Source organism: Tachypleus tridentatus, chromosome 10, assembly GCF_004210375.1.
Source record: "Tachypleus tridentatus isolate NWPU-2018 chromosome 10, ASM421037v1, whole genome shotgun sequence".
Classification (NCBI taxonomy): Eukaryota; Metazoa; Arthropoda; class Merostomata; order Xiphosura; family Limulidae; genus Tachypleus; species Tachypleus tridentatus.
This window is the reverse complement of record NC_134834.1, coordinates 109,672,544-109,679,458: the sequence shown is the minus strand read 5'-3', so window position 1 is coordinate 109,679,458 and position 6,915 is coordinate 109,672,544.

The following is a 6,915-nucleotide window of genomic DNA, read 5'->3' as shown; positions in this document are numbered from 1 at the left end:
ATTATAACATAAGTATATATAAATAATTACTAAACAATAGCCCACCAGTGGCTCAGCGGTATGTCTGCGGATTTACAACGCTAAATTCCGAGTTTCGATACCCATGGTGGGCAGAGAACAGATAGCTCATTGTGAAGCTTTGTGCTTAATTCAAAACAAACTAAATAATATAAACATGAGTCGAGAAAATGTGGCACAACTGACATAGTTATGTTTCTTTGTTTTGAATTTCACACAAAGCTACACAAGGGCTATCTGCGCTAGCCATCCCAAAATAGCAGTGTAAGACTAGATGGAAGGCAGCTAGTCATCACCACCCACCGCCAACTCTTGGGTTGCTCTTTTACCAACGAATAGTGGAATTGACTGTCACATTTTAATGCCCCAGAGATGAAAGAACGAGCATCTTTGGTGTAACGGAGATTCGAACCCGCGACCCTCGGATTATGAGTCGAGTGCCTTAACCACCTGGCCATGCCAGGTCACGTATTATTTGGAAACGGAAGGACAGTTTTTACGTATAATGTTTCTTTTATGTGAAGTTCGATATATTTGGCTGTTGAGAGAATTTTAAAATTGGAGAGATAAATCAGATGTCCTCTTTCTATATTGTGCTGATAGATATCTAATTCCAGTTTTTATGTACCTGTCTATGTATTCATATGCTCGTACTTAAATGTGATATTTGGTTTCACCACTACAAGAGACCTTACAGTCTCTATACGTGTTTAATTAGGCGACGTCTAAACAATGAGCAGGCGGGCAACGATTTTTGTTGCGAAAAATGTTTCTTTTAGTTCTGTTTGTTTATTTTGTTTATCCAAACCACTGATGATGGAACTTGGATGATTCCGAAACGTTTAATAAATGTTACCTATTGAAACGTTTGTGTTTTGCCTGATTATAAACTTGAATGTTGTTTCCTTTACGAATGTAGCATTTAAAAAAATACCTTCAATAACATTAGCTCATTTCTACAAGTATAGTAAAAAATCGTACTTTGAAATCATATCCGTTTTTTATACACTTTCATAGAAAATTATAAAGTTATTAGTTTACATATTATTTTTTTGCGTAATTAAGTTAAAATATAAAACTCAATTAAACATTTTTGCCGAACATAAAGTGAAAATCCTCGATGTACCATGTGAAGGAAGATACAATTAATTGTTTCTGGGACCAATTAAGGACAAAAGCCCCTGAGGCTGGGTCCAGTGTGAAATAATATAATAAATATAAGAAGAAATTTATTGTCAGTTCTTGTGTGTAACCTAAACATTTCTAAGCTAGCATGACATTTCAACTACTTCGTAGAAACTGTTTGTTTTTTTAACTTCGCGCAACTCTACACAAGGACTATCTGCGCTAGCCGTCTTTAATTTAGCAGTGTAAGACTAAAGTGAAGGCAGGTAGTCATCATCACCCACCGCCAACTCTTGGGCTATTATTTTACCAACGAATAGTGGTATTAAACATCACATTATAAAGCCCCCACAGCTGAAAGGGCGAGTATATTTGATGCGACGGAGATTCGAACCTGCGCCCCTCAGATTACGATTCAAGTGTCTTAATACCTGGCCATGCTGGACCTCGTAAAAATAATTAACATAATAATAATTACTAAACAGAATACATTCCTTAAAATGTAGTAAAATGATTTGGAATAATGTAGATAACAATTGGAACAGATGGAAATAATACACACTTGTCTGCATTTATTGTAATCAGAATGTTTAACTTCAAAACTACTTATAACCATAGCTAAACTTAGTTTATTCAAGAGATATTTCTCCACAAAAAGTAAATTATTACACCCATCAAGTGTACAGAATATGTTTAAAGTAAAATGAAAGAAGTAAAATGAATAAATTCATTATTCACTTATTTCAATAGGATACTGAGGAAAATTGTTTTTAACACTTGCCAAATAGGCTACTATGGTAGTTATTCCCTACAGTTACAAAAACCTTGAAATAAACAGATCAGTGATGGCAAGTTGTACAATAAAGTTTGATAGGAAAACAGATTCAAATTTCTATTCTAAGGTGAGAAAAAAGAAACCAGGTAACTCTACAATATTCCACTAAGAGTCCTTCGTGGACAGCGTTAAGTTTACAGATCTACAACGCTAAAATTAGTGGTTCAACTTCTCTCGATGACGAAGCAGATATGGCTCTACTACAACAAAACATACACACTACGTTAAGATAATTTATCAATGAAGTTATTGCACGTGTGTGATCAAAGGGAAAGAAAATCTGAAAATATCTTCCTTTCACATTTTAAATTCAATATTTCACATCACACAACTTTGTATGCAGTTTGAAATATTAAGCCTCGGTTCCATTCATTGATTAATCCAACAAGTCTATCACTTCTAACTTTCGACTTTTACACACTGCGTCGACACAGATATAAGACATGAAACTTAATGTACGTGTTTTTAGGTTAATAGCCGACGTAAAGGTAAGTATTCATTTACTGTTAAAGGAGAAATGTAGAATAGTCGACTACAGGTATAAACCATATATTAGAAACACAAACACACATATATATTTGTAGATTATGTTTGAAATATTTAAATTTAAAAGTTTCGTTTGCTAGATAGCATTAGCATGACTTCTAGAAGTTTCATTGATTTTTGTCTTCGGCATGGCCAGGTGGGTTAAGGCGTTCGACTCGTAATCTGAGGATCGTGGGTTCGAATCCCGATCGACCCAACCATGCTCGCCCTTTCAGCCGTGGGGACGTTATAATGTTACGATCAATCCCATTATTCGTTGGTAAAAGAGTAGCCCAAGAATTGGCGGTGGGTGGTGATGACTAGCTGCCTTCCCTCTAGGCTTGCATTGCAAAATTAGGGACGGCTAGCACAGATAGCCCTCGTGTAGCTTTGCGCGAAATTTAAAAAAAACAAACAATCCGTGATTTCTAGGTGTGACATAACAACTCAGTCTTTCGGAAATATGTTGTTTATCGACAATGCTCGTTTTATCCGTACATTCTGATGACTCGAAACGTTATGTAAAGCGTAGACATTAAGAAAATGTTTCGACTTATTCTTAAACGTTCTTTAGGAGACAAAACATCTGAATTGAAATATTAAAATATATCCTACAGAATTATGAACAAAGTGTTGTGACGTGTTCTATCGTTCGGAAAGTGCATTTAGATTATTGGGTAAAAATAATACGAGATCTGATCCATGTAAGATAAAATTAATTTCTATATTAAACTTTACCACTGGCTGATTTCACTTGCAGTTGTAGGCCTAAATGAACAAACAATCTTTCAACATAAACATACTCCTAACTTATACATTTTTTTTCCAAAAATAAATCGATAGATAAATCCAACTAACTAATGTTCTCAATTTTCATTAAATAATGAGACTCTTGTATAGTGCTTAATTTGTTTTTAGTATGACTCTAGGAATTCATGCAGGTAACTTATATAAATCAGTAATAAACGAGTGAACATACAATGAAAAACGTGTACAAGGCAGTATTAGTGAGACGTGCATCTACGATACAACTACTAGTAAATATTTATATCTATTACAGTCAAACAGTACCCGAACAAAGGAAATCCAATATATAATGTTTCTAAAAGATGAAAGAGTAATTCTAACGCACGATTAATAACAAACCTACCAATTTACAGTCAAAATTCTAATATCCTCGAACAAAACAAAATCCATTATTCTTCAAGGTTAAGATACTTGTGTTCAGTAAACTCAAACATAATATGCACTGAGTTGTTACTTGTCTAAAGAATGGGGCTATTTCGTAAATTATATTTCACTTTAACTATCAGGTCATCCCTTAAGTAATGTCCGATTTTAGGTTCCGAAAAAGAAAAAGGATTTCAAATGGTTTTAATGTTATTTAATCAATAATGTATGTTTCTTTATCATTAATTACTTCCTACCAATGATTCACAAGCTACTGAATGCCAATTATATAAAATTCTTGGGGTTTGGAGGAAAAGAATGTAGAGAAGGTAGTTTTGACATCTTCATGTGTTCTAAACTCTTTTCCATCAAAATAGTTCTGCAAACTTCGAAATAGATGATAATCAGATATGGCAAGGTTTAGAGAATAAGATGGACGCGGAAGTTTCTCTCAGTCTAGCTCTTCACTCTTTGCAGATGTGATCCTTGCTGTATGGGGTCGTGCATTATCCTGGTGTAACATAACACCTTTACAACTGATCAAATCAACTGATTCAGTGCAACATTTGTGCGCTCTAACTGTTGATAACAGAAGTTTGATGTATTCGTTACATTGAGTGGCAGCAACTCAAAGTGGATCACACCAACAATATCCCACCAAATGCTTAACAAGACTTTCCTTGGGTGGAGGTCCGTTTTGGGCTGTGTTTAGCCACTTTACCTGCAACGAGCCATTGTCTGCGGCACTTAACATTTTTATAAAATATCCTTTTTTATCTCCAGTCACTAACCTGTCAAAAAAAGGTGAGTTACGTTCACGAGAGTGCAGAGAAGCGCAAATGTGCACTCTTGCTCTAAGGTTGACTTCTGTCAAATGATGGGGGACCCATTTTCCAAGTTTTGATGCCTTTCCAATCTGTTGCAGATGACAATGAACTGTTGAATGGGTTGAATTAAGCTTCTTTGCTAGTTCTTCAACTGTTACAGCACAATATTCATCAAGTGTAGCCAGCAGCAAGTCATCATTAAACTCAACAGGACAATCTGAACGTGGAACATCACTTAAACTGTAGTTTCCTGATCTGAACTTCTGAAACCAGTTTCGACATTTTATTTCATAGAGAGACTTCGCATCATAAACAATGTTTCGAGTAGTTTCTGCTGCAGTATTGCATTTTTAAACTCATAAAGCATTATATGCCTAATGTGCTCCTCAGACACATCCACCTTCATAAGGGATTATTTGAATAGTGATCTGAGAAAGGGGAGTTTCTTTTATTTGTCTGAACATTTTTATACACGTTCTACTACATATTCTGGTCATTAAAGTATTTTACAAAGACAGAAATGATGATGCACTTTCTGTATTAAATTTTCGGGCATTATTCATGGTATTTGATATTTATTTGTGTCTCCCGGTGGGACAGTGGTAGGTTTACTGACTTGCTACGTTAAGATCTAATGTGGTTTTGCTCTACAACAAACAAAAAATTATTTATTTATCTATTCTGTTTAAAAATATTTCAGTTATGGACATTTACCTCCGCTACCGAAGGATATATTTTCAGCCCTGTGTGTTTGTGTTTGTCAACACGATTTCTCAAAAACGGCTAAATGGATTTGGACGAAAGCTGGTTTACATTTGTACTATGACCCAACTTTAAAACGATTAGTTTTGGAAGGTCAAGGTCACATCAAGGCCAAGAAAGTCCAAAAAATCCCTATACATTGACACGGGAACTGATTTTCCACCCTGTTTTTGCTCTCTAACTCAGTCAATAAGCTTGATTGACATATGTACAATAATTGATTGACATATGTACAATGTTATTCTATACATTGACACGGAACTGATTTTCCACCCTGTTTTTGTTCTCTAACTCAGTCAATAAGCTTGATTGACATATGTACAATGTTATTCTATACATTGACACGGAACTGATTTTCCACCCTGTTTTTGCTCTCTAACTCAGTCAATAAGCTTGATTGACATATGTACAATGTTATTCTATACATTGACACGGAACTGATTTTCCACCCTGTTTTTGCTCTCTAACTCAGTCAATAAGCTTGATTGACATATGTACAATGTTATTCCATACATTGACACGGAACTGATTTTCCACCCTGTTCTTGCTCTCTAACTCAGTCAATAAGCTTGATTGACATATGTACAATGTTTTTTATATGCAAAACGGCTCGTTTGGGTTGATAAAGTTTTTTACGTAGAAGAGCGAACAACGTTTCGACCTTCTTCGGTCATTGTCAGGTTCATAAAGAAAGAAAGAGGTAACTGATCGGAAGCTGACCACATGTTTGGAAGGGGTTGTGTAACTGAGTGTCGGAATGTAGAGGACGGTGTAAGATGTTTGAATATATAATTTTATTTACTTTAATATTATATTAATATATTATATTTAATATAATAAAGGCGTCCCTTCTATTGTTTTATTTTGGGTTTAAGTTGTTGTATAAGGCTTCTTTAATTTTGCGTTTGTTTATGTTTGTTTCTTTATTTAGTATTTGAGTGTTTTCTATGGTTATGTTGTGTTTATTTGACTTGCAGTGTTCGAAAACGTGTGAAGGTGACTTTTTATGTTCTTTGAATCTGGTTTCCATTTTTCTACTTGTTTCTCCAATATAGAAGTCGTGGCAGTTATCACATTGTATTTTATAAATAATGTTGGTGTGGTGTTTGTCAGTGTAGTTTTTACATAGTATAGACCTCAGTTTTGTGCCTGGTTTTTGAATAAATTTGGTATTAACTGGAATGTCATATTTTGTTACTAATTTTTGCCAAATGTTGGTTATTTGTTTGCTGATGTCAGGAATATATATACCATATATTCATATACCATATGGTATATATACCATATACTGGTATATGGTACACCATATATACCATATACAGCAGTATATGGTTTCGTGATTTTTTGATTGATGAGATATATTTACTTTAGTTGGTTGATTTTGCTTTCTGTCTAGGTGTGTGCGTATAATGTTTTCTACGGTTTGTGGAGGAAACTTATTGATGTTGATGAAGTATTGTTTTATTTTGTCTAATTCATCGTTAATTTTATCTGGTGAGCATAGTTTTATGGCTGTGTTTATTTGGTTTCTTAGTATGTTGAGTTTTTGTTTTGTTTCATGTGCTGAGTCCCAAGGAATGTATAGTCCAGTATGGGTGATTTTTCGGTGGATTTCTGTTTTGAATTGTGTGTCGGTTCTTGTAATTTTGAGGT